An 8,189-nucleotide genomic window follows, 5' to 3' on the forward strand; every position below is an offset into this window, starting at 1 on the left:
GCCTCATATTGGATTGCGTGGTCCAGTCTCACTATGAGGGGAGGTGCCTATTCTTATAGCATGGTCAATATCTGTGGAAGACCTGCTCTTGTCTATAGAGAAGATGAGGAGTGCATGATGGGGGAGGGGAGGGACCAGGAGGAGAGAAGGGAGAGGAAATTGTGATTGGGATGTGAAGAATGATTTCAAAAGGAAAGGCCATAATATGGTGTTCACAGTAACTCATCTCATCTTTTCTTTTTTCTTTCTTTCTTTTTTCAAACTGGGAAGTGTTTTATTTCCCTTTACAATTTAATAAATACTTCTTGATGATTCCCCATGGGGTAAGGCTGCTTGGTAGTTCAGAAAGATCACAGTGATGGTGTTTTCCTGACTGTGTAGTCTTGGTGGTGAGTGGAATGACTTGTGTGACGTCACTGTCAAACCAGCAAGACTGCATTTATGCACCCGTGGTTTTCAGGGTTGTTGGTAACTTGGGCACACTTTCCCCGAATCACTTTGTCTCCTTGTGTCCCGAGGCCCAGCTCACTCACATTTACTTCAATAACTGTCCCTTTGGTGATCATACCCAGGGTTATCTAAAATGGGGATGATGGATTCTTTTTCACACTGAGTATAGGCAGGCAAAAGGGAGCTTTCAGCTCAGGGTGTGTGACATGGGCTTTTTTTTTTTTTTTTTTTTTTTTTTGGTTCTTTTTTGTTCGGAGCTGGGGACTGAGACATGGGCTTTTTTGAGAGGTAGACCCATTGGCCTAATGAACCTTTCATATTTAGGTGGTTTTCTTGTAAAACCATCACCAACAAAGCAGACTTTTGTAACCATTCTCTTCCATGTCTTTTTTCTTTGCCCTGTTCAAATAACGTTCAATACTTCTGTTTCTCCTTGGGCGTGACCTCTTTGGATAGAGGGATCTCCCATTTTCCTGCCTTTTCTTTCCGTTTCTGCTTAATCACGTTGGAAAATACTTTTGCTCTCCACTGCCCCTCTCTGTCCAGCGGGTAGGCAAGAACTGCTTCCTGTGGAGTCTTCTCGTCATCCGTCATCCTTGTGCTTGGTGTTTCTCTTTTCATGCATCTTAATGGTCTTTTTCAGTTGTATTTTCTCCACATGGCGCTGTTTAAGGCAGAGCTTAGCCTTTAGGCCATTTTTTTTTGGCTTCTTTGAATGTTCATGGGCCTCCCGACCTTCTTTCTCTTCTTCTCATGGTAGTCCAAACGATATTCATATCATTTTTAAAAAAATTATTTATTTATTGGGCTGGAGAGATGGCTCAGCGGTTAAGAGCACTCGGCTGCTCTTCCAAAGGTCATGAGTTCAATTCCCAGCAACCACATGGTGGCTCACAACCATCTGTAACAAGATCTGATGCCCTATTCTGGTATGTCTGAAGACAGCTACAGTGTACTTATATATAATAAATGAATAAATAAATCTTTTAAAAAAAGTCTTAAAAAATTTATTTATTTATTATATAAAAGTACACTGTAGCTGTCTTCAGACAGAACAGAAGAGGGCATCGGATCCCATTACAGATGGTTGTGAGCCACCATGTGGTTGCTGGGAATTGAACTCAGGACCTCTGGAAGAGCAGTCAGTGCTCTTAACCACTGAGCCATCTCTCCAGCCCGATATTCATATCTTTTGCAGTGCATTTCAATATATTCATTTTGTGGCCTGATGACAGGCACGGAGCAATAGTCAGCAACCTCTGAGGTTCCAAAAGCCTCTTACTTTCTGGGTGTCACTGGCCCACCAGACTGCTTCTGCTCAGGCCAGGATGGAAAAGCTTGTCTCATTTTCTCTCTATCCCTCAATGTCTGTATCTCAGTACAAAAACGAAAATATGAATACAATTCTGGAAAATTTGGGGTTCACCCAAAAAATCTTATATTGGTCAACGCCCCCCCAATATTGTGTCCATTGATACATGAAGAGTTAATATCTTTGTGTATTAAGATTCCATGTGATTTTTTTATTCTTATTTTTACACTGTCGGATCTTTACAATAAGTCTTCTCTTTGTCATTAGCACAAGCTAAATTGCTCCATCTACATTTTGAGTCAGGGCGGGAATTGCTGTTACTTAATGGAACACCCATAGCCTTTATGGACACAGTCCGTTCTAATTTTAGACGGCTTTTAGGAAGTGAAATACATCCACCAGTGAAGTGAGCCTTCCATGCCCGAGGGCTTCTTTCTGTTATATGGAACACAGATCAGCCTCCAAGGAGGATTTATAAAAGCAAGTGGTGAAGACACTTAAGAGATGCAAAACATTTCATCTGATGACATAATTATGGACTGAATATTTATAAAACCACCTCCACTACCTTTATTGTTGCACCTTAATTAGTCTGTTTATTTACACCAGTTTTCATCAAAAATTTGAGAGCTCAGCCCTAAAGAAATTCTCTTACTTGGTGGTGGATGAACGAAGCGATGGTTTCTTTGGCTCGGGCAAACATTGGAAAGCGAGTGCCTATTTTGACTCACTTGACCAAGCTCAGAAACCTTCAAGACTGCTGCTAACGTGGCATCGTCTGGACGGAGCTTCGAAGAATACAATGTGCTCGGTTGCAAAAGCTCGAGACGCACTCGTGGAATTTATTTTATTCCGATTTATGAGGACTGCTGCCCACAAATAGATTATTGTAGTGTCTGTGATTAATGGGACACTGCCCGGCTGTGTGGACTTCATAAATCACTTGATGCCATGTCTGAGTGAATTTTACTTGCAAAATCAGTTTCAATCAGCCCGGCTTGAGAACCAGGTAAAGCAGAGCACAGCGTCAGGCTGTGGGAGGTATCGAGGTGGTGCAGCCATCATCACTGCTCGCGTCCAGCCTCATGTCTCTAGCTGTCCGTGCTGCAGAAGAGGGAACGGGCAGCACGTTAATTAAATCTGCAGATAGAATTGGAAATGTCACACTAGTGAGGGTGCCAGGGAAATGAGACAAATTGACCTGAAGTGATGAGTCGGGATTGGAATAAAGACCCAAAATGCAACACACCCGACCATGTGCACGCAAGTATAGACATTCACATGAGTGTATAGGTTATTGATGATGTTGATTAATTTTATAATTCTGTTAGGATGCCAAATATCATGCAAACCCCAGTTTGGCAATAATGAATATTTAAAAAAATGGCTGCAGGGTTTTATTCTAAGATCAATATTTGGCCTTTGTTTTGTTTGGAAAATAATGCCCTTACTGCTTTTGTGAACATGGGTAATACATATATTCATCACAGAAGAATCAGAGGCCACAGATCAGATCAGCAACCAATATTTTCTATAATCTTACTGTTCTGTGGGATATATAACCATATACGTGTAAAGAGAGATGAGAACATGAATATTGAACACCGCATATTCAATTTGCCTTTCAGATCTGTTCATGTAAAGAGTCCTTTTCTTCAAAGATCCTTGAGAAACTTGCTGGCTGCCCACCCATCTCTGGCTGAGTGCATTCATTCCCTTCAATCTAAGTAATTATGAGCTTTCATGAAATGACAGGGGACTGACGTTTGTAAAGGATAGCGAAAGAGAGGAAAGAAAAGATGGAACAATCAATGAATACTTTGCCTGATTCGCAGAAGTTCTTGGCATCACCAGCCATCTACCCATTTCTCTGAGACCTAATAGGCCGGGCACTTGCCAACACGGCAGGTATAGAATGCTCTGCTTCCTATTGACTATGGGGGGAAGGTGGCCCCTGGTACTGAGAATCATCAGCAATTCAGCAAAATGGTCAGTATGAACCAACGGACCCTACTGTGCACACACATGCTTGAAAAGGATCCTCTACGTTCAAGGTCATTCACAAGGATCACGGAAGATGGTAACCCAAGTCAAAGTTCTTTATAAGGAGAGAGTGTGGGAGGCAGAGAGGCAGAAGGAAGAACAGGAGAGGGAATAAGAAAGACAGGAAGAGTGGAAGGAAGGGAAGGATGAAGAGAAGGAGAGAGAAGTTTTTCTCATTGTCCTCACTAATTGCTTTTAAATGTAGGGGAGGGACCAGAAAGATGGGTTAGCATTTTCCACATGAGAGCTTGGAGACCAAGGCTGATTCCAACACCCATGTGAGAGGGTGAGGAAAGAAGCTACTTGACAATGTTGTTCTTCAACCTTCATATGCATCTGTAAACATAGATCAAACACACACACACACACACACATATGCACCCATGCACGCACGCACGCACGCACAGACAGAGACAGACAGACAGAGACAGACACAGGCAGATTCACACAAACACACATAAAAGACACACAGAGATGCACACACAGACAAATACACAAATGGACATACAGACACACACACAGATGAGAGAGACAGACAGAGACACAGAGATACACAGAGACACATACACAAAAACATCACACACAGAGACAGAGAGACAGAGGCAGAGACACACAGACACACACACAGATACATGACACACATAGACACACACAGACTCACACAGACACACATACACACAGACATGCACAGACAAATACACAGACAGACACACAGAGACACAGAGAGACACATACACAAATACATCACACACACACAGAGACAGAGAGACAGAGACACACAGACACACACGCAGATACATGAAACACATAGACTCACACAGACACACAGACACACATAGACAAATACACAGACACACATACACACAGACACATGACACACATAGACACACACAGACACACAGACACACAGACACACATAGACAAATACACAGACACACATACACACAGATACATGACACACATAGACACACACAGACTCACACAGACTTGACACACTTGACACACACAGACAAATACACACACACACACACACACACATACACACACACCACGAAAACATTTAAAATGTGGAAAAACATTCACTGTTACTTATATATGTTCTCCCTGTTTCTCCAGTCTCTCCCTCTCCCTCCCTTCCCGCCTCTCCTTTCTTTGCCTTTCTTCCCTCCCATTCTGCCTTTTCAGATGTTTACTGAGCAGTGAACTTGTGGTCAAGCAAGGTCTCCACTTTTGCAGCACTCGGACATGGAAATGACGAGAGCACAGACAGCAAGTGGAAAAATCTTGTCGGTGCACGTCAAACCAAAGCGAGTGATGTAATGGGAGCCCCAGACAAACCTGACTGCTTTAGGAGGCAGAGTGATGATAAGTTAGAAAAGTCTGTTTGAGTCATTCATTCATTCATTCATTCATTCATTCATTCATTCATCTATTTGGTGACAAGGTCTCAGTAATTAGCTCAGGATAGTTTTGAGCTCGCCATGCATCCCAACTGGCTGCAAACCTCTGATTCTTCTGCTCCTGCCTACGGAGATGTGGGATGGCAGGCATGGGACTCCATGCTCAGTGTGAGACTTTCAGCTGAAATGCCAACAAGAACAAGGGAGTCTGTCGACTATGACATTATTCCTGGTGGGCGAGTCGCCAGTGTGGGTCTGAGTATAAGTCTGGAGACGGGAGTATGGCAGAGAGGTAAGTGGATAGGCAAGGCTTTGGGAAAGTCAGACGCAGTGTGCAAGGGGTAAAGCCAATGTGCTGGAGGTCTCAATGGATCTTTGCTGCAAGAGAAAGGCTGGAGTAGATGAGCTGTAAGAACAGAAAGATTGGAGGGAAAGCACAGTCTCTGAAGCTGAGACTACACTCAGTGGGAGTGACAAGGTCAGGGGTGTGGACAGGACAATGACAGGGAAGGCAGATGGAAAACCACATCATTAGATGTGAAGAGATGTTGTTTCAATGGTATATGGGTTGACCAAAGTTCACTAAGAAAAGAATTAAGAAAATTCAGCAAAAAATTGATTAAAAAGAGACAATTGAAAATTTCTAAGAGATGTAATTAAATGTCACAATGGCATTTACTATCTGGTCAGATTGTAAACAACTTTAAAAAATCCTGTACATATGTCTTTAGGACACTTGCGCTTTAACCTCAAATACGAATTGGACTGGAGATATAGTCTGTGATAGATGTTTACCCAGTGTGCACCAGGTCCCGGGCTGAATCCCCAGTGCTCAGGTGGGACAGAGGTTGATAAATAATGCTTTTGACTTAATTTCAACTCCAAAATTAGAAAGGCTATGAATTGGTACCAAAGCAGATGTTTTTTTTTTTCCGGAAGTAGCAATTTGAAGAAAAAATGTAACTGCCAGACCCTAGCTCTCTTTTTTAATAACAAATAATTTGTAAGGTCTTCTTTAAGACCTTATGTATTATAAAATATAATGGACACATACATACACATCTAATTTAAAAATTAATATAATTCCCTAAACTACAAGGAGAAATAAAGCAAAAATAATTATCTATTTTTGAGATAAGGTTTCTTGTAACCCGAGCTGACATTGAACTCAGTACATATTGAAGGCTGTCCTTCAACCCATGGTTCTTTTAAGTACTGGAATTGTAGGCACGTGCTACCATGATTGGCTTAGAAAATGACACAAGATACTATGTGTTTTGAAATATTTTAGTGCTTAGATGTGATTATCTTAGCAGTTACAGGGAAGAAGACATACCTATGTATAATATCCTTTGTGAATTTAACAGCTAAACATGCAGATTGATATAGGAGTGCTGTACTAGTGGTTTGGGAATAAGAATATCATTGCTTTGAATGAGAAATATATATATACATATATATATGTGTGTGTATGAAATGTATTATGTATATATTATTAAATGTATATTAGATATCAGGTATGCATATATTTAATACAGATGAATTTATCTAATATATATTATATATACTAGATAGATCTACATTGAGATTTAGTGTGTGTGATTTTTCTTGTGTGGGTAAAGAGCCACTTTCTAAGAACCCTTGGTGACATTCTGAACTTGGAAAAGATCAACCTATTCCCTTTGTAGTTACATTCCCGAGAAACTCAGAAATATTAAAACAGCAAAAGTACTTCGTGTTTACATGTAAAACTGAATTAGGCTCTCAGATGAGATAATTATAAACAGCCCTCTTTCGGTACGTGGCAAATCCAGTAAGATGTTAAACATAGTCTCGGATCAAGCCAATTCTTTAAGGGATTGCTTCATTTGTCATGGGATGCACGATTGTCCCTGACCACTGGGGACTGCCACCTTTTGATTTTCATTGTTGCCACAGAAACTGCTCCACGAAATTAAAAAAAAAAAAGAAGCTATGGGTTATTTGAAGGTTTGCTTGGCTGAATTGTGTTGAATGTGTTGATACAGTAAGACGGCTAACTGGGTGATGGGCAGACTTCTCACTCTACACCAAGGTCCTCAAAAGTGGCTGTGAGCTGTTTTACCTAAAGAGACACTAGTTGCCCGGACCATGATGAATCCACCACCATCGTATATAACCTGTAAGGTTATTGTCTGGCTGACGTGAATTGCATTCGAAAATATATCCAAGCCAGGTGTTGTGAGTCAACTCTTTAATCCCAGACAGCTCCTGCACTGAAGGATTGAGAGTTCAAAGCCAGCCGAGGATACTTAGCAAGAGCCTATCAGAGAAAAATTGATAAATACAGGAAGTTTAAAATAAAAAACTGAATAAAAAGGAAATATGTTTGCTTTTAGGTAACATGGATGTTTCTTTAGGCAGCTTCCATTTAGTAGCATTCTAAATTATTTAGCATGTATCTTTCCACATATGCTGAGATCTATATTGTAGTAAAAATTAAGCTTTGTGATGTCTTTTAAAATTAAAATTTCCACATTCTTCAAAAGATACAACCACACACCATCCCATGTCATTTGCTAAAAAAGAAAAAAAAACTCTGTTCTATTATAGTTGGAACAAACCAGACTGTGGAGTTACTCAAGAGAGACATGGACTTCCTCAAAAGACTAATGACTTCAGACACTCTAAAGAAAACTAGAAATCTATAGATTCCAGGCAGAAGGGAGTATTGCTTTTCTTCCTTAGAGAAATAAGTGACGGCTGTTGTGGAAGCTGAGCGGCAAAGGAGACAATCGGGGGAGACAGAGAAAAGTCTCAAAGGATAGACTGATGCGTATTGTGCTCTTGCGATGTTCATGTGCTGATTCTATGCCAGAACCACGAAAGTCAGGAAAGAGTCTGCAGTTAGGGAGTCTGGTCCAGAGCTGCTGATACAGAAGTTGGAATCAGGAACTAACCTGAGGTAAAAAAAAAAAAAAAAACGCTACACGGACAAGACAATA

The 8,189-nt window shown here is 40.9% G+C and overlaps 1 pseudogene; it reads right to left on the minus strand.

Annotated features, from left to right (window-relative positions):
• Positions 1 to 540: 540 nt before the first annotated feature.
• Nsa2-ps2 (NSA2 ribosome biogenesis factor, pseudogene 2) lies at positions 541 to 3,620 on the minus strand (annotated as a pseudogene).
• Between the last annotated feature and the right edge of the window lie 4,569 nt (positions 3,621 to 8,189).

This window comes from Rattus norvegicus, chromosome 6 (genome assembly GCF_036323735.1).
Source record: "Rattus norvegicus strain BN/NHsdMcwi chromosome 6, GRCr8, whole genome shotgun sequence".
Classification (NCBI taxonomy): domain Eukaryota; kingdom Metazoa; phylum Chordata; class Mammalia; order Rodentia; family Muridae; genus Rattus; species Rattus norvegicus.